We start from the raw sequence: 21,022 nt of genomic DNA on the forward strand, positions 1-21,022 counted from the left end.
TTATTTGACAAAACATGGTTCTACTGATTCATCTGAGCCAAAATAAAACTTCTGTCCTATCTGAGTCCTGTGAACACCCAGATGACTCTGTTACTTTAAACCCTGAAAAAAATATACCATTTCTCTAAAAATGGTGTGGGCTCTTGACTCAGGGTGGACTCTTTTCCTTCTAGGTTGTGGGTCTGATCTTGCACATTTTATGATGCTGTTTGTTTTTTTTTTAGCTTAAAGATTGTCCCTCGGCCTCAGATAGGTCTTTCAGCTGCCTTTGAAAGTGTAGGAAGAGCAGGCAGGCTTCACTAATCTCTGTCTGGTCTATCCACTCACTGTCCTTTGTAAAGTAGTTGGTCTTAAGGACTTTTTGAATTCATTGGTTGCTAGTGAACATTTTGATCATACATAAACATATGCATGTGCTTACACAAAAATCTCAACACATGTTTTAGCTTTGCAAATATAGAAAAACTAGTGTTTAATACATTATAATCAAAATGTTTTCAAGCAAATGACATTAAGTACCTGTCTTTCTGTTAGGCGTTTGTTACTTGGAAAGAAATTTCTCTGTGGAAAGAAATGCATTCTTGCTCCCTGTTTTAATTGAAGATCTAAGTAATGAAGTCATCTGACATTATGAAGACATTATATTTAAAACTAACCAAGCATAATAGAAAGTGATTTTATTTTTAAATGCAGAAGCACTGAAGTAAACATGAGCACTAGCATACTTTTACTTTTTTTTTTTTGTTATGTTTGGGGTTTATTATGGTGCAGCGTGTCTTGGTAGTGCTGACTTTTTCATAGCTTGTTGATAGAAATTAAATAATATCCCACTTTGCTGACAGTTTGTTGTTACTCCAAAATCAAATTGATACTCACTTTACATTCTAATTTATGGTTTAGTCATCAAAGTGACCATTGAAGTGTAAGGTTCATAAATAACTGTGAATCAGCCTACTGAGAAATGTGAAACAGTGACAGATTACTGTCATTTTGTTCATGTCAGTCACTGTACAATTTGCTTGAATCTATAAAAGTAGCTTTATAACGCTGAAAATCATGGATGAGCATTAATTTCTGTCTTAGTCCTCCTCTGCTTGTTATTGGTTTTGATTTAAAAATGGTCTGGCTAAAGGAAGCAACAACTCTGATTCTTTACTCAACACTGTGAAGACTTCTTTTGTGTATGCTTACTGTGTAAGCAGCACAACTCATGGTGGCTTCCCTGTCACAAATAAGTTTGAAATAGAAAGTTTTTATAAGTTTTGAGGCTAAGTCTTGCGGTCCTTCAAGGATTATCGTAACAGCCATTCCCCAGCTATGCTAATATGCTTTCATTTGTGAGTTTTCATTACTACTGGAATATGCTAGCAGTAGGAGAATTTGCCTTGAAATGTTACTGCTGTTGCCGAGATTCACGATTCATAGAAGCCACTTTGAAGATAGGATAATACTGAGTGATTCGAGACATTGCTAGTTTCCTTTGTGGCATGTTGTCTCTCAAGTTTTGAACTGAAAGTATAAAAGTGAAATTCAAAAGTTGTGTTACACCTGTGTGCTCTGATTAAACCCTATTTTAATTTATAGAACATCTCACTCCTAAGTATTTTTCCACAGTACTTTCTTCTTAGTTTTATATTGTAGCTGGAAACCACCAGTCATCTTGTTGTCCAGATATGAAAGGTTATTTTGTTTTTCCTGGGAGCTCTTAAGGCTTTAGTATCAATTGCACTGGTTTTGACATCACACAACTACAGTACTCTTCAGTAAAACAGCTATAATACTTCACAGCCTTTTTTTGTCTCTTTAAATAATTCAGACTGTTATGAATCATGGTTTGCACAAACCTCTAGCAGAGAGACAAGAAATACACTGTTTGCAGTTACACAGTGAGGTCATGTGGATCTGCTTCCTTTGCAGCTGACTGGTCATCGGCATTTTCAAAGGGAACTATCTAAACTTGTATTTCTTTTGAGTTTGAGTTGACCTCTCTTACTGTTCCCTTCAGATGTGTGGAAGAATGCAGGAACATGGTTCTGAAGTATGAGAACTCTTATAAAGGTTCCACTGATAATGATAAGTATTGAGTACTTGCAGCATTTTTCATGTTTGCAGCATGCTATAAGTGCATCCTAATCTTTGAAATATTTGCTGATTATAGTAATGTTAGCTCTGTTTCTTTTAAAGAGATGCTTTCATGACTATGCCTTGATAAAAGGCCATGTCATACTTACTTGAGATTTCAGATTCATATTCTTCTATTTCTTCATATTTGCCATTTCTGATAAAAATCATTATCATGGTCTTGTTCTGAAATTTTTGTACAATAAGAGCAGTTGAACAGTTCTGGGGTTCTTTTTTGGGGTAAGGGCAGACGATAAGTCAAGTTGCCAGTGCAGCTGTGTGTAACCAAATACTGTGCGTTCTTAAGGTGTTCCTTAACCAGTATTTCACCTTAGTAGTATCATAGATACAAGTAATAGTGAATGGAATTGGAAAGGGTACTGAATAAATGTACAAAGATAGCAGTCTTATTATTATGAACTGGTAATAATATAGCCATAAGGGAGCATATTTCTATTAATCAAAATAGGACTAATATTAAAGCATGTTTAATAAATATTAGCGAGACAAGCAGTTTCAGTTATAGTTACTCTAAAAAACCCTGAAAGGTAGAAGTACCTTAGTTTACGGCCCCTGCTTCGGATCTTATTGCTAATCCTTTGTGGCTCTATCAACAAATGCTTCCATTGTTTTCCTCATTCCAGTTCTAGTAATCCTGTGGTTGATTTGCAGCAATAGCAGATAAATGAGTAAATGCCAAGGTATATGTATTTCTGGACTGAAACCATATTGCTGAATATTCACTAGACTGGTACCAGTTTACACGATTGTGAGTGACATTGGAATTGACTATCTCAAGAACTTCTTAGTCTTCAAGAAACAGTCTGTGTATCTGAACATAGCTGTGTTTATACTTCAAAGCACTGTAGGCTGGATGACCTTAGCAGAGGATTAGTTATGAAAATTCTTACAAGTAGTTTTAATTTCATCCTGCAAGTCATATTTCTGTCTAATTTTTATGAATACATAAGAAAGTTGCAAAATACCATATAATGTATTTGAGTATATTAGCAGCAGTTTCGAAGTCAAGAGGAAAGAGTAGCTCGTAAAGCTCTTTGAGCACTCTGAGTACAGGGTGCAGCACCTTGACTATGTTTCACGTATGTATAAGATACTGGCAAGTCATGTTGTCATGTTTTCCATGTTGGTGCTCTAATGCACTTTCCTTTTATCGAGTTTGTCATTGCAAGGAAGTTCTGAAATCACAGATTAATCTGCTTTTCTTGAGAAGATCCTTGAACCTATTTTATTTCAGCTTCACAATGGCAAATACCCATTTTTCTACAAAAAAAAAAAAAGAAAAAAAAAGTAGAATTACAGTTCTTATCTAAGAGGATTGTCCTTGGAAGTTTGCTGCTTTTTTTCTAGTATCACGTACTTTTATTTATTACGTTGCATCTACAAATTCCAGCAAGAATAGAACCAACATTATGCACATGTATTCCTGCCTCGTGAGCTGTTTAGTTTGTTAAAGTAAGTATAGACTCATGAAAGAGTTTTCAAATGCCTCATTCACAGAAGAGCAGGAGGTGAGTGTTATAATCAAATGATGGACAAAGATCCTGTTTAAAATTTCATCAAGTCACTGCACAGTATTAGTTTTTGAAGGTAATTAAGCATCTTTACGCTTCTAAGTACTTGGAATGGCTTCTAGAATTCAGCAAATGTTAAGTGTGGTGAGCCTCCTTCACTTACCTTGCTCTTATCCTGTTGCAGTACTGGTAGTCAGTTTTTAATTGCTTTAGCAGATCATGAGTTCTCATTTGATTGGCTCCTTACGTGCATTTACTGAAATTATGTTGTAATCTTGTGGCATAGCCAAGCACTTAATTTTTATCAGCTGACTTTGGTTTTTAGAAGGCATTAGGGGGATTTTTCTGTGGATTGATTTTATTTTATGTTATTTTATTTTATTTTGAAGCTCTGTGGGTGGTATTTTTTTATTTTTTTTTTTTTTTTCCTCAAGGTCATTTAAATCCTATTTGTTATGTTCAAGTTGTACATACTTTCCATGCTATTTGAATACATAACTCAAGAAATGTAAATCTATGTATTTTCTCGTTTATAACAATAGCCTACAAGGAAGAATATGAGTAAGAAAGCAACAGAAATCCTTACCATACATTAAGTTTCAGTGCTCTTTACCTGGAAAGAGACACAGATGCAGGTGGAAGAATAATACAGGATAGATAATACCTGTCTTTTAGTAAACAAGAGAAAACTGGAAATTGAAATTGTAATAGGGAGGCTTTAAATTCAGAGCTATACTGGTTTTGTATTCAAGTATGAGTGTAAATACATTTTATGTCCATAAGGTTTTTTCTGGGGGGAGGGAATGAGGAACAAAGAAAAAAATGTAATAGGACTACCTTTGAAAAGTTAGTAAAAGTTACCTGGTAAATTTGAACAGAAACCCGGGTGAATTTGCAGGATACGTTAGCAGTGAGGTCCACTTTGGCCAGCCTTTTCAAACAGCTTTTTGATTTTGGCATGCAGGACAGCTTTGGAGATGTGCAATACAGTAACAGATGCCAAATGCCCAGAGCTGTCATATCAGCTTTATTTCTAGCTTCTCAGTGTGCAGGAAGTATAACAGACATTTTGCCCATCTTCAGGTGGCATGGCTCTCCAGGTGGCACCTGTGTGAGTCCCCAGAGTGGTGTGAATCCTTAGGCTGTCATTTAACTCTCCACTTGGAGAGCAACATTGTATTTTCACAAGTGATTTGCTGCTGTTTGCCCTGCTGACTGAATTACAAGTGTCAGGTTCCGCCAGCAATATTAAATGCCAAAGCAGACCCTGAATTGAAAGTAACCTTTAGGCTACAAGCAGAGGCAATTCAGAGGTAGAATGAGGCTTTGTCTTTCTGATCTAAGAGACTTAGTTTAAAACACAGCATTTAATGTATGCAGTAACCTTTCCTAAAAAAAAATAAAGACTGTTCAGTGTTGGCAGCTGCTTTTTAAAATACTTTAATTATCTGTCATAAACAGCTGTCATTACTTTCGTTACATGTATTTAGTGGCTAATCCAGTGAGGTTGGGGCCTTATAAATAATAAGTAGTTATATAATATATCCAGAACTCTGAGCATCTAATGTTATGTGTAGAGGAGGGCTGTCTGAAGGGCAGGAGAAGGACTTTTCTAGTGAGCAGTTTGGCATGGCAGCATGTCTTACCCAGTCAGGTAAAGACTAGGTGTAAACTTCCACATGAATAGAGAAGTAGAGTAGGTTTCATCAGCCAGGCCAGTCAGTAGCTTTTTTAAAACAGTTGGCAGCAGTGATTGAACCAGTCTATGCTGAAGAAAGCCCCAGAAGCCAGGAGAGCTCATGTTTTCAGGGAGGTATGTTCATCTGCCACTCATCGCTTCCTGCTTTCTGCTTTCCTGTGTTTATTGTTGCAAGGGCTTCTGCCCACTGTGTAAATGGTTATGGTTCATAGGGGTGGCAGTTGCAACAAAACTTCAAGGGGGCCTCTTCCAAATGAGGTAACGGCAGGTGCATGTGGGTCCTAGTATAAATATAAAATACAGCCAAGGGAGGGGAAGTAGAAATAAGTGCTGGTAGTTTTGATCACAGCTCAGATTACTTCTGCCATATTTCTAATCTGACTGTATGATCTTGAGTTGATGCTTGCCAGTCTGGTTTGTAGTGATTCCAGTTGAAGGATGATTTGAAGACTGAGTTTCTAACATTAACCTTTGAGCAACTTTCTGTCTTTCTTGCTGTGCAGCTCTGCTGTGGAGCAGAACATTTCTGGAGGATCTCTTTTTTACTGAATAGGAAAAAGAGAAATATGGCAGGTTTGTGTGTTATTTATGAAATGTGTAACCTTGTAAAAGCCTTTCATATGTATTGTGACTTATGTTCATGTCAGAACATAGATCTTTCCTGAGCATCCTTTTTCAGTGGTGTTACCATGGGATAGACCAGTTTTAAGTATAGCTAGACCTTGAGGAAATGAAAGGGATTGCTGTTTTGAGGACTTCTGAAAAATGTAAGAAATACAACGGTGCTGTTGTTATGACAGCGATCTCTTGTTTTGATCTCCCACAGTCTTTTGTTTGCTTTTTATAGTCTGCTGGTTTATTTTACTTTCCTTGCTGAGAAAACTTTCCTTCCTGGTTTTGTATACTGCTACTGAAAGGAGACAGTGGCATCGCAACTGAGCAGGTACACACTTCCCTCCAGGAGGAGCTTTGGCACATTTGTCTGGTGCCTCAGATCCCCAGGACTGTGTTCTGCTGCCCTTGAACTGCAGGCTGTAATTCAGGATGACGATGTTGGTGTTGACGCCCTCTCTGTCTGATAAATCTCCTAGTCCTGTAGCTGTGGTACAATGGCATTTTTTTTAATTGCATTTTCTCCCTTCTATGCTCAGTCATCAGTCTCTCAGTATATTACAGTTACAGCTTTTTCCTTTACAGCTAACAAAGGGAAGAAGGATCATTTTAGCTTCTCTTTAAGCTATTTGCAGTCTTTTCTGGCCTTTCAGATAGTCATGTTTCTCCACTCAGCACTTCGAAAATGCGGTATATAAAATCTTACCTGACACTCTAAATAAGATGCCTGGTTTTGTTTCTTCCACAGATAGTTCGCCGAGTCTAAAGAATCTACTTTTGTCTTAATTTGTAGCATAAGGCCAGCCTGCAAAGAGCTATATTTGCCCCATTTGCTCAAAAAAATCTGTCTTCACAAGTACTTTTTATTTCCCCATCTTACTATCTTGATGCTTATTCTGTTGGTTTAGTCACTAAAAAAAACGCTTTCATTACCCAGGTGCAAAGGTGCCAGCTGTTAATTTAAAATTACATTTTGACAAATGAAACCTGTTTCTAAACCCTACCAAGGTTAACTGTCATTTCATAAAAATATGGAAAAATAAACCCCAAAACAGTTACTTGAAAAAAAAAAAAAAAGAAATCCTTCTTCACAGTCCTCTGTTTCTGCTTTTCTGTATGTATTGTAGTCTTCTGGAGTTCACTCTGGAGGGCCATTGAATACCCCGTGGATCAATGTAGCACCAAACATGGTCTCTAACACTATTTGTATGAATTTGTAGCCAGGTAAATTCACAGTGATACAGTTTTTGACAATAAACATAAACACGTGTGGCCTTCATATAAAGCTCTTTCAAACAAAGAAGCTTTATCATTGACACATTATGGTTCCATTTCACCTTTTTTTGCAGTAATTTGGATTCTTTCTACTGTCTCTGTATTAAGCTGCTTGTATTTGAGGGAAATGTGTTCCATCCATGAAGTTTGGATGAAGGTTTAGCTTTAAGGAAGAAAGTTGCTAGACTCCATTATCAGCATGTCTGATCCAGTCCTTAGAAGTTCAAGCAGGGAAAACTGTTTTCTAGACAAGAGTATCAAGAGAAGTTTAATTAGTGTTTACGCAGTCTCCTTGGTACTGGTGCATTGCTGCTGTCTTTAGCTCTGTACTTTCTGAGGTTAGCCTGGAATTTTTTTGGCTGTTAAAAGCTATAGCTGCAGTGCCCTTCATCTTGGTGACAGGCATTATGCCAGTACATTAATTCTGAAAACAAGTAAAAAGAAGAAGAAAAAAGGAGACCAAACTCTTCCAGTCACATTTAGAACACAAATAGACTGATTCCTGTTGTTATTCTCTCTGGGGTATGTCAGAGGTATGGACTGCCTGGAAGTTCTTCCTAAGCTGTTTGCTTTGCAGGAAGGGAACCATTACTAAGCAGAGTTTCAAGATCACCTTTGTAATTTGGTCACCTGTAGAAAGTGCATAAATACATACTTTGAAATACAAATTTGTTCTTCATCCTGTAAACAAGGTCTTGTCCCTCACTAGGGCAGTTATAAATACTGCAGTCTAGTGGCTAGATAATACGTACATAGTCTTTCTGTGTGAGTGTAATTCACTTGCTGAGGAGTTGTTTTGTAATTTTTAACCATACTTTCATCCGGGTGTATGGTTAATGACACTTACGTGACCTAATCACTTAGCCTTTCACATTAATGCAGATCTTGTTTGTAATTATGTTGTTAACCCAGTGCTTTGGTTATGTGTTCAAATTATCTTAATTTTAATTGAAAGTACTTTTTGTCTCTCAGAAGTCTATTTTCTATGCACATTTGTCAGTAGTGAATACTTAACCGGGGGTGATTACTCTCTAACTGCTTGTGCTGGTATACCTGTGGGAGGATAATCAATCTTGTGCTTTTTAATTGAAATCAATAATGTGTTTACATTTATCAATATTTCTTAATTGTAAAGTTATAACAGTGGAACTTCAATAATAAATCATGCCAATGGTTAACTTCATACATTAGACTTTTAAGAGTCTCCTTAAGCAGTCTGACATGTTGTAAATTGCTTTTAAATGATTTGTATGTATGCTTATGGGGAAAGAGGAGAAAAAATTAGTAAGGAAAATCATGCTGTAGAATAATACTGAAGAACTAACGCACTAACAGTAAAATACCTTTACCACATGTATGGTATGCTTTATGGGAAAAAAAAGAGCTAAGTCTTTTCAAAGTGCTAGTTTTTATTACTAATAATTTTGTCAGTATGACAGTATATGTACATTTGTTGTGCCATCCTAAGGGACTTGTCAGGGCTGGGACTGTTTCCCTTCTCCCAGCTGTACAAGCAGTGCAGAGGGCAGAGAGAAGTACTAGCACTACTGCTCCTTTACAGAAGTGAGTTCCAGGAGATCAAGGCACCCTGATTTTAACTGTGCATTTCACCGTATGTCTGTACTTACACTGTTGAGGTAGAACTGAAGGAGGCTGCTTCTTCTTAAATTTAAGCATATATTTAAAGACTTTGCATAGGGAACAAAATTATTTGCCCAAGTTCACAAAGTGTGCATACAGGAAGAAGTAAAGCATGATATTCCAAGTCTTGCACTACTGTCTATCTCAGTAGGTATCCCTTTATCACCTACCTCACACTTCTCTGGCCTCTTTAAATCCAAGTAGCAGTAGATTGGAGAACATCTGCTTAGACAGAGACCTGGCAGGTTGCTGACCACATTGTTTGTGTCATCCCTACAATGTTTTACAAGCTTCACCAAGGACAATATAAGAATTAAAAATTCTGCCTAACAAGCAATAAAGAAAGATTTAATAGTTAATGCTGTTATTTTCTAATTAAGTTAAAGCCACTGTGAACACCCGAGGTAGAAAAAGAGAGAAGTGGATAAGCTGCTGTTTGTGGGGTTTGCAGTTTTACATGTCTTTTCAGTTGAGATCCTAAAGGTGAACTTCAGTTTTTCGATTACGCATACATACACATACAAAATTCAGATTAAAGTAACTGATGTGGTTAAATACGATATAAAATTAATTATTCTAATATCTTACTGCGTAGGGACTGTTTTTACATACTGCTTGTAGAAGGAACTGTTAGCTGAATCAGTTGTTATCTGAAATGCTGTAGAATTGAATGGCATTTTGCACAGAGTTAGAGAATAAACCAGTTGCTTAAGCTGAAAACAAGACTAAAAAAAATAAATGCTAATTTTGGCAAAGAACAACAGGTGAGGGGTTTGAAGAGCTGGAAAATGAATATGACTAGCATCTTTAACAGTTGAAACAGTAGGAGAACAATATTTATATACCCTTTATCAAGGCGTGAGTAAAAACTTCACCAGGGTCTCAGTCCTAGGAATCAAAAAGACGGATTTAAACATCCAAATCTTGATACAGGTAGCAAAGTTCCCCATCATTGGAGCAGTTCAAGATCAGGCATATTTGCATGCCTGTTCCTCTTGCCTTTTCTGTTCTCCATTCTGGCTCCATCCCTACATAGTAGTCTAGCTTAGTAATTTAAAATTGTATATTTCTCTGTATTTCAGATAAGATGCTATTGTTAATAGATCGATAGTTTTTATTTCACTTGTTTAAACTTGTATGAGAGAACAATGGCTGGCCGATGGGGAAGTTAAACACCAATATGAAGCCTAATGCCATCCTACCCAGTGTCATGTTTGAAATTTTTACTTCTGTAGCTCCTTTCCTTTTCGTACTAACTGGAGAAATCATGTGTTGCCCAGGTCCTAAAAAAAGACCCTCAGAAGTTTTGTTGTCAGTGTGTGCAAAGATGGTTGTCCTCTGACATCAAGGCTAACTTTTATATGAAAAGACATTAAAATATTAAACGTTTCAGTCTTGCAGCCATTTTGTTGCCTTCTGGCAAATGTTAAAAGTAATAAATTAAGCCTCCCCCTAATTTTTAAATGAGATGAGACTGTTAAGACACAGCTGTCTAACAAACAAAATTACAGTGATTACCAAATCAAATTGCATTAAAGCAGGGACGTGTAATCAATCTGTTTGTGAAAGGTAAAGCAATTCAGAAGACAAAACCATCGACATTTTCTTTCGCATGGCAGGTTAAGTACATTCATGTTGCATGTGGAGGGCTTTGCAGTAGGGTGCTTGCGTGAACAAGTTATATTTAGTTTAAAAAGCAGACATCCTGGAGTGCAGCTGATATGGTACTGCTGCACAGGCTCTGAGCTAGAGGTCGTTTGCATCTGTGCCTAGAAGTGTAAGCTTGCGCCAGCATATGAATGTGTGAACACAAGTCTTTAGGAAGTGATGACCCTTCAGTGGCATTCAAATTGTATTTGCCCTTTTCGTTTCAAACCTGCTAAGATACCCAAGATGCCCATAACACTAAATTTAGTTTGGCTGTGTGGTGGGTTGACTCTGGCTAGGTGCCAGGTACCTACCAAAGCAGCTGTTGTCACCCCCTCCTCAACTGGATGATGGAGAGAGAATATAACAAAAGACTCACGGATTGAGATAAGGACAGGGAGAGATCAGTCATCAATTACTGTTATAGACAAAACAGGCTTGACTTGGAGAAAATTAATTTATTACCAGTCAAATCAGAGAAGGATAATGAGAAATAAGACCAAATCTCAAAAACACTTTCCTTCCACCCCTCCCCTCTTCCCAGGCTACACTTTACTCCCAATTGCTCTATCTTTTCCCTGCCAGTGACACAGGGGGGGGGAACAGGGAATGGGGTTTGCAGTCAGTACATAACGTTTTTTCTGCTGCTGCTTCCTCCTCAGGGGGAGGACTCCTCACACTCTTGTCCTGCTCCACCACGGGGTCACGGGAGAGCAGTCTCCCACCAACTTCTCCAACATGAGCCCTTCCCATGGGCTGCAGTTCTTAATGAACTGCTCCAGTGTGGGTCCCTTCCATGGATACAGTCCTTCAGGAATGGACTGTTCCAGTGTGGGACCCTTCCACGGGGTGCAGTCATTCAGGAACAGACTGCTTCAGCATGGTTCCCCTCTGGGGTCACAAGTCCTCCATGGGCTGCAGGTGGATCTGCTCCACCATGGACCTCCGTGGGCTGCAGGGGCACAGCCTACCTATGGTCTGCACCATGGGCTGCAGGAGAATCTCTGCTCCAGTGGCTGGAGCATCTCCTCCTCTCCTTCATTGACCTTGGTGTCTCATATTGTCACTCCTCTTCAGCTGCAGTTGCTGTTGTTTTTTCCCACATTATCCCAGAGGTGCTACCACCGTTACCGATGGGCTCAGCCTTAACCAGTGGTATGGATCTGTCTTGGAGCAGTCTGCGTTGGCTCTACTATATGCAGGAGAAACTTCTGGCAGCTTCTCAGAGAAGCCACCCCTGTTGCCCCTCTGCTACCAAAACCTTGCCATGCAAACCAAATACAGGCTATTAGCATGAAGAATGCAAAATCTTGTTTGAATTCAGATGATTTTCATGCATTGTCCTCCAAAAATACCTGTAATACATTTAGCCTGGAAGTAGTGGCAGATAACTCAGTGAAGATCTGGTTTTGTATATTGACATAAGGTGGCAAAATCTGGCTTTATACCACGTTGGTTTCATCAGTGCTGCTTGATTTTGGTTTGTTTTCAACCTTTCATTTAAAGTATAATTGGAGTTCTTTATTTGACTTACTGGGTAAGGCTTTTCAAAATATAAATATCAGTCTTGTACCTCTAGTACAGAATGCTGTGAAGCTGAGAGAAGGAGAGTCTGACCTACTCTTATAAAAGAAAACAAAACGGAGAAAGGGTGGAACACAGGAACAGAGAGATCCAAGGTTTCTCACCATATAGTAATGGATATGACCTTTAATATTGAGGCCTTTGGATCAAATTTAAGTTGGCATAAAAATTTTCTAATAAATTCCCTGCTGAATCTCAGAGGTTTTTTTCCTCAGATTTAATTCAATAAGGTCACAATAAAGCCAGTGCTGTCTGTGCTATTGTAATTGCTCTCAGCAGGCTGATAATATTATTGCAGAGAAGTGCCAGCTACTGTGCTTTTATTTCTTTCTTCAAGCACTCTCCTTCCTACAAGCTTGCTCCTCTTGCTCTCAGGTCTACCCTAAGTAGGAAGTGAAGCAATTTTAAATGCCATTTGCTTCTCATTTTAACATGTTTTTATAGTAATGCTTTCTTGAGTCTCTTCAACAAAGGAAATAAAAGCATAGCTCGTCTTATTGCAGGATAATTGGAGCCTTGTATTTCCTTTCCTTAATTCTCATCCAACCTTTATATATTCGATTCAGCCTTTAAGTTCTTTAAAGCTGACATCCCTAAACACTCAATGGTTAGTTCACTTTGGCTTTCTGTTTTTAGGGTTGTGGAATAGCTGTGCAACTAAAGGAGTTTCTCTTAGGTGTGTGGGGAGAAACACTGAATTCCCACCGTCCTGTGTTTCATTAAAAAATTACAAATTGCGGCTTATCACAGCGAGGCATACATATTTGGGGTCCTGTACTTGTAGATTAATACCACATATGTTGTCTTTTGCAATGTGACTTTCAGAACAGCATTGCTAATGTGATGTTTCCTGTGAATGCATATCTATGCTTAGTGTGCTACTGGTGGATTTATTACCACAAATCTTGTATTGGAAGTAGATCAGGACAGCAAATAAATGCAGAGTGCTGTGATCGTGGTTCTCTGTATAATTCTCTGTGACTGTGAGACTCATTGCAGCTTCAGTATTAATTCTGCATAAACTGCACTAGCTGAACGTTAAGCTGCTAGATGCAATTTCCTCCTTTTTCCAATCAGAGCTGCTGTCTGAAATGTCAAGTTTCTGTTTGTAGTGATGGCATGTTAGGAGCTGTGTACATCATGGCTTGTGCTTTTTAGCAAATTAAGAGGTGTTTTAAAATGTAAATAGATCACAATTACTATTTGGGGTGAGTCTTTTAGGTGCAGGGCTAGATACGGGGGTTTTTAGATATGGCTAGATGTGGTGTGGACAGAAAAATAATAGTCCATGTTCCCCTACCTCAGCATAACTGATACCTCTGGCCTTTGTAGTTTCAGGTGACCAGCCTGTCCAGACCTAAATGCTCCTGCTGGTATCCACATCAGGCTTCCCACACCCTAACTGGCTTCGCACTTGCCCATCTTAACTCTCCTGGTCCGTCATCTTCTCCTTGCACTCTCTTTCCCTGGGGCTAGAATTTCTTACCTGAAGTGTCACGCGCAGAGTATTTTTTTGTGTATTTCCAGCCACATGCAGATACTTACAGTTCTCTGCCCATGGCATTCATTGCTGCCAAACAAGCCAGTCTCTGTAGAGAAGAAAATTACTAGTGTGGATCTTCAGCTGCTTATTCACATACTCAACTAACATGTGCAGTGGGATATATCTTCTTGCCCACAGGCAATTGATTGTAAAACATCTTTTGTTGCTCCTCATTTCCAAAGGCTTTTCCATTTCTGAAATGCATACAGCTGTATTCTGCCCACCTTCAACTTTCATGGCAAGCCGAATTGCTCAGGGCTACCCCACAGCATGCAGGCAGTTTTGATATTGCATAGTATTGCTTGCATGTCTGTGTTAAGTCTGCTTCAGTAATTAAAAAAGCAAGAGATGATGATCTTCAGTCATAATGTTTCACCTTCTTTCATATTGCTCATCATTTCATCTTTCTTTGTTTTTTTCTTTAATTGCTTTTGATGTCTACCCTGAGATGCACATCTTATGATGCTGATAGGATGTATCAGTGCCAGCACACTTGAACTTTGGTGAGAAAACCAAGCACTTCTGCAATGTGTGGAGTTCCTCACCACCAACATGCAGGCATGCAGAGGGAGGTCACTTCTGATCAATAACTGCTCATTGCTTTTTATTTATGACATAGCATTTTAATTTATATTTCCTGCTGCTGACAGAGGGAACTAATTTCTGTTGTCAGAGATGCAACGCAGCTACTTTAAAGCAGAATGGTCCTAAGATGAAATGATGTTACTGACCTGAAACACTTCAAAAAGCTTGATTCCAAAGCCTGCTGTGGTTTGAGCCTGCAGCTTCTGAATAGGTTAAGATCGCTCTGAATCATTGTGAGACATGATCAGATAGTTGCTTTCTAAATTAAATAATGAAGCATTTGTGTGTGAGAGTTCCTACTGTAATTAGGAGTTAGCTTGTGCTTTGGAAAGATCAGAATCTGCATCACATGATGGTAGGATCTGCAGTTTGTTTTCCAAACTTGACTTTCAGTCATGAAACGTGAAGTCTTCCAAAATCCAGGCTTGATTTATGACAGTTTGTGTATAAACTGTAGAAACATGAGTGAATAATCAAATAACCCTTTGAGTAGTGGGATTTTTTTTCCAGCTAAACTAATAATCTGGGTTGAGTTATTTAGAGAAAAGCTCCAGTGGTTGAAATGACCTTTCCCTTAGTTCTCCTGTAGTTCTCAACTGTGAAGTATTGGTAAGTTTCTTTTGACAGATTTTGGTAAAGCAGAAAAAAATAAAACCCAAGCTTGGCAAATTACATGTATGAATTGCTGTTAACCTTAAGCTTCTGAAGTGCTCTATGAATTGTAATAGCACTTGCGAATTGCTCTGCTTTCAGATCTGTCAACTGGCATATATTTAACAGTTATTAGCCAAGATGCAACATGTTAAAATCTTGCCACTCTTGCAAAAAATTTCAATTCCACATGACAGCTTTACTCTAGCTATTACAATCATACATCAAACTACATAGCACGGGATAGGGGATATCCCAATGTGGGATATAGATGCAGTAATTAGCAAATGCACTGATGTTAACATTTGGGGCATTTTTGAATATGGAGACAGAAATGTAATATTTTTGTAAATGTCCCTCATCACATTAAGTGACAGAAAATTTCATCTCTTTTCCTTCCACAGAAAGTGAAGAGTTGAGTAGATTTGAATATGATATTTATAACTTGAAACTTGGTGTTTCAAGTTGACATTTTAACCTGTGGTATTGTTACACTTACTTCATAAATGTTCCTTTCTTCACTACTCTCTATCTCTTAAAAATGGTGTTGATAGCTTACTACTGTGAACCCATCAGGTCAGAATGCTTTTGTAGTTAAAAACATGAAATACTTCCCAGTCCCATCTAAAATTTTTTGGAAGAACTGAAAGCCTTACCTCCTGATTTAACACAAATATTTCTGTGCCATTTCTTCAGAGTAGTAATTGGGGCATTTCAGATAGTATTGGATAAGCAGGGCAGTTGGTAGAAATCACATTGAGGGGAACAATGTAAACTCTGTTACCAAGATCCATTTAAGCAATATCTGTTCTGGAAATAATCCAATATGTGAATAAACATATTTCTGATTTGGAAATTCTAGTGTTTGGGACAGATATGGGAAAACTATCAAGTCCTGTATCATATTATTAACTGGACTTCTGGTTTCATGGCGTGACTCTTAATCCTAGGATAAATTGGAAGGTAAAAAGCAAACAAAGCTGTAAATATTCCCCTTGCTTTTTGTGCGCTCAATGTTTATCATGAATCATAGGATGGTTGAGGTTGGAAAGGACCTTAAGATCACCTAGTTCCAACCCCCCTGCCATGGGCAGGGATGCCTCGCACTAGACCATGTTGCCCAAGGCTCTGTCCAACCTTGCCTTGAACACTAAAGACAATACACGCAGAGATTTTACCTCCGCTGGAGTTGCTCTTGCAATTCTGTTCATATCTTAAGTTGCTCTGGGTAGTCTGTCTTTATTTAGGTACTGTGCTGTGCTCTTCTTTCTTTTGGGTGCTCCATGTATGTTTTCATCCACCTCCAGATGATTTTAAACCTTAGTCTTAAACCTTTTTATCCTTCAATCTAAGTTTTAAAAGGAAAAAAAAAAAAAAGAAGAGCAGCAGCAGCTTGTGGCTTCTGTAAGGTTGTAAATCCTGAAATATGAAGCCACATCTACCCTGATCCAACTGGCTAGTCTGCCAGTCTGGGTGTCTGGGTCACATTTGTATTGGTTTTGGATCAAGTAAGGTAACAACATGATTCAGAGCCAGAAAACCTGAGGAGAAAGTGATGACACTTCTTGCATTAATGCTCCTGTTTTCTATTATCACATTCAGGAGACTGTGAGTAAAATGATGCTGAAATGCTGTTTCCAATATCCCATTGAGAAATATTCACACCCTTAGTAAAAATTTGTGCTATAGTATGTTTATATATTGGACCATTTTTAGGAACATATTCATTGCAAAAATTTTCCACTGCGTTGTAGCTGAGATTCAGGTTTGGGAGCTACTGACCCATTTGAAAAGGCACTATCATTGCTTATCTGTGGTTGTGAAACCATCAGGAGATTTTGGGATGACAGGGATGGAAAAAAATCACTTTTCAAAGATTTGTTTTTATTGTGAAACTATATAGTTAAGTGTTTTGCTGCTGTTGTAGTAAGTACAAAAATGCACTAAACTTCTGGTTTCTGGGAACACTTAAGTCTGTTTTTGTTAGAAAACTGTCCTGTGCTATAGATATCCATACAGTTATTTAGGCTTGTTTCTACCATTTGTTACTAACTGAACAAAAATGCAAGAAGCTTACAGTTAGTAGCAGAAGGTAAGATTACCTACATAGGCAACAAACCAATTCCATTTCTGTGACATTGAATGATACCAAAGTCAGAACAGTGATTCTGCACAGTCAAAGACACTGTTTAGCCCACCTTGACGATGTTTCTACTTCCCTGCCCTGCAGGAGGGTGCATTCCTGTCCTGGTCCCACACCTGCCCTCTCCAAGCACTTCTCTGGAGGGAAGGAGGAGCAAGGAATTACTCCACAGTTGTAGCCACTGAAGTTCTCTGTATCCCTGGGTTTGGGTATGGGATGCAGAAATCCTGAACCACACACAGGTGAGAAGGATGAAGAGGATGCCAGCACCACCTTGACTCCCTGTGAGATTAACTTCTGATTTCCACATCGACCATGTAAGAGGAAGGAAGGAAATTCCACCCACCCCACCCCCCCACCCCCCCCCCCGGCAGCTCCACCTTGCAAACTCCTTGACACCTGTTTTGTGATTTCATGATAGATTTTTTTTTTTTGTAGTTGTATGTGTGTGGTTGTTTTTAATAAGATATTTACAACCTATTGGTGCTGGTATTTGGTTGTTTTAACCATTAACTAAATCCAGACTTTTTTTTTCCTTGGAAATCTTTCAGAAAACAACAGCTAGGGCATGTAATGCGTTCTCCTCCCCAGAATTTTCAAAGGCATTGTAAGAGAGAGTTCTGTATTTGCTGTATAGCCCTTTCTCATGGTAACACATTTTTTTCAAAGCTGTCTTTGAGCTCGTACTATAAGGCAACAAAAAGGTGCTGTTGTAACATGCCTTTTAATAAACAATTTGAGATTTTCCCCCTGTATTACAGTTGTTGGCATAGTCTTTCCATTTGGAAGATCGAAACCCATGTGTATGGGCCATGTTCCTGTGACACAACTTTAGATTAATTGTAGATGTTTCTGCAGTAACCTGCAGGAAATGCTAGTCACCAAAAAAGAGAGCAGTGCCATGGTTCAAGAATGAATGTGAAGAACATGACACTGGAAAGCAGGTCTCTCCTGATGTGAAAGAAAACACTTAAGTAGTATTAATGAAACTTTGCAAAGGGAAAAATAATGTAATCCCTTTGCTGTACAGCTGAATGGGAAAGTGGTGTATATTTATGCATGTTCTTTTTTGAGTAGGTAAGAAATACCATTCAATTCTGGTTCTGCCACACTTTGTTGGTATAGAACATCATTTATCTTTGCTTCTTTACCTGCTGTCATGGATTCTTCCTTTTAAAAACAGGTAATTCTTCAGTTGCATGTATGATAAAGTTGGTATAAGGCTTGCTTCTTGGTGTTGGGTGCTATGAGTATATTTTTCTTCTAGGAAATGTCTTCTAAATTTTCACCTTTGCTTTAGAGGGCTTACAGTGGTTTGGATTTAAACTTCATGCGAGTTTTGAATTTATCAAGGGTCCTAATGTTGTTACAAAAGTGGTATCCTTGCCCCATGTGCAAAATACCAGTATGCACACAGAGTTGCGGTATTTTATTGTCAGATATTTTGCAAAAGGGGGTGCTAGATGGAAGCTCCACAAAGCTAGCACACCTTAGTTTTGTGTAGATCAGATTATATACATTTCAGAGAACAAAGGAATTCTTTTTCATTGGTCAAAATTTACAGGATATATAATTAATTAGTACTCTATCTTATATTGGATAAATTGTCTTTGCTTGCCATGTTAAGTTAGCATGCATGCTCTGTGATGGGGCAGGGTAGGGAAGATTTCTGAGTCCTGAATTGAGTCAGTGGTCACAATATCCCCCTGCCCCCTTCCCCTTTCACCCAGTTACGACTGTTTTTTGATGACTACTTGTTTTTCTAGGGCTTGTTTTGTCTTTGGTGAAGATATTCTCCTTTTATCTGTCCTTTAGCTCTTCTTTGTAGGTTAATATAGATAGTAAGGAATGTGTTGCTTATACATTGTCTTGTTTTTCTAAGTGATGTTGTTCATCAAACTAGATACTGTTGTCACAATGGAAAATTCCATTCTTGCTCTACAGCACTAAAGAGTTCAGTTTAATTCCTATATAATCGGTGAAGATATTCAGGTTTACTTTTTCTGTCTTCAGTTTTGAGTTCTGCTTCCAATAAGCTTCTGGGGATGCTAAGCAACAGACATATAGAAAATTATTCTAAAAGCTTGTGAGCCTTGGTAATGAATTTCCTGATTATCGTTGAAAAGCACCAATGCAGAAAGATTTTGGCCAGACATTGCGGAGGCACAGTGGGAGTTTTCTAGTTGTTTAATATTGAGTTACTTTTTATTCTTAATTCTGTTGTGAATTTGTGCAGAATTGTATTGTGCAGCTAAAGTTCAGCCTTTGTTATTTCACTGGTATTTGTCTTTACAAAACTGAACTTCATGCACTGACTCAAGAAATGTTAGCTGGAGTATTATATAATGTCAGAGGAAAATATATTGCTATATTCTACCCCAAAAAAACAACTGATCCAGTTTTACATGATAGAGGTCTATTTATTTGAATTGCAGATATTGAGAATAGGAAGGAAATGAAAGCATTGTAAACCATACTGGGTTTTTTGAAGAATCAACAATATCTTAAAGTCACCACTGCAAAGATAGCATCAGGCTAGAAATGCTACTCATTTTCTTATTAATCTTGTGTAAAGCTGGCTTTCAATTGACCTCAGTCTGAAGGTAGCTGAATTTTGCCTCAGCGTAATGCTCTGTACCTGAGGTTTCTTTACACCTTATCAAAGGATGCTGTAGTCTTGGACATTAAGTATCTGTCTAGCTTGATTATGGAGTACAAGTAAAGTGTCTTACAATATGGCAGAAAATGGAACATACTTTTTCCCGCTAATTCAGCTTTCATTGTACTTAGAGGACTTTAGTGTGCTTACTCTTAATGTATTAGCATTCAGCAAATCTCTTTGTACTGTGTATGTGTAAAGGGTGCTCTTTATATTTTTAAAAAATTTTGGTGTGAAAATTTTATTGATACCACACAGAAATTCAGTCTTCTGTAATTTGGTAGGTTGGTTTTTTTTTGTTGTTTCATTTGCTTTTGCTAGGGTTTTTGGCTTTTCTTTGTCCTGCCCTTTCTAAGTCATGTTTTCATTAATTTTATTTATCATGCTGTGTCAAGACACCTGGTGCATTCTCTAGATCCAGGTTGTTTGTTTTGGGGGTATTTTTATTCTTACTAAATGATCCTGATTGAACATTTAAACAGTGTTTTAAACTGCAGTAAATTTTCTGTAGTTTTAGCAAAAATTATTTTGTTTATTAGTAGTAAGTTTCTCTGCCTGATTATAGAGTTTCTCCAACTTCCTCACTCTTGTTCCTGCCCCTAAACATGGTTTAAGTAGATTTACAAAGTGGTGTATATATTGAAGGTATCATTTAGGAAAGACGTTTAGGAAAAAATAGTGATTTCTTGTGAAGGGATATAGACAGGGTGTCTGGAGTGGCAGAAACACTTCTGAAAGAGTGGCAAGCTGTGACAGAAACACCTTCAATTTCATTGGAAGGAAAACTTAAAATGATTGGCTTAACAAAAAAGTTGATATAGTCTGTTTTTCCTTTAGAGAAGCAAAAACCCATTGTAATTTTTTTTTAGGCTACATGACATTCTTCGTTGTCAAAAGACTGACTCTTTGCTCTCCTATGACGTCCCGATATTTAGCATACTAGTGAGACACTGAATTCTTATAGACCAGATAATGGAAAGTCAGGTAAGTGGCATTTTTCTTTTATTATATTGCACAGCTTTTAAGTTATACACAGTCGGTATGCAGATACATTGTAAAAATTATGTAGGAGAAATGCGCAATATAATAATATCAAAAAGCCACTTACCCACCTTACTGCTTGTGCAGCCAATTCCATGGCAACAGTATTCATTGTATGGTGGGCAGGAAGTCCCCAAGACCACTTGGGGGAGATAGAAACCTGCAGATCTATGCAGGCCTCACACAGGTCATAAATACAGTAATGCCATCCTCAAATTTCCATTCTGAGGGTCTACCATTACTAGACAGTACTGTTCTCAGTAAAACTATTTTTTTCCAGTAGAATGGA

General features: G+C 38.0%; 1 protein-coding gene across 2 annotated transcripts in view; it reads left to right on the forward strand.

The window, feature by feature from the left end:
- LYRM4 (LYR motif containing 4) overlaps positions 1-21,022 on the forward strand; it is a 92,636-nt gene that overhangs the window by 26,018 nt on the left and 45,596 nt on the right. The window contains exon 3 of one of the 2 annotated variants that reach the window (XR_008970904.1): positions 20,562-20,676. The exons of the other annotated variant lie outside the window; for it this stretch is intronic. The gene's annotated coding sequence lies outside the window, so the exon portion shown is untranslated. The remainder of the gene's footprint in view (positions 1-20,561; positions 20,677-21,022) is intronic. 2 annotated transcript variants of the gene reach the window in all.

The sequence above is a fragment of the Pezoporus wallicus genome, unplaced genomic scaffold, assembly GCF_028554395.1.
Source record: "Pezoporus wallicus isolate ANWC-B61680 ecotype Strahan unplaced genomic scaffold, APGP_CSIRO_Pwel_v1 contig_818, whole genome shotgun sequence".
Taxonomy (NCBI): Eukaryota; Metazoa; Chordata; class Aves; order Psittaciformes; family Psittacidae; genus Pezoporus; species Pezoporus wallicus.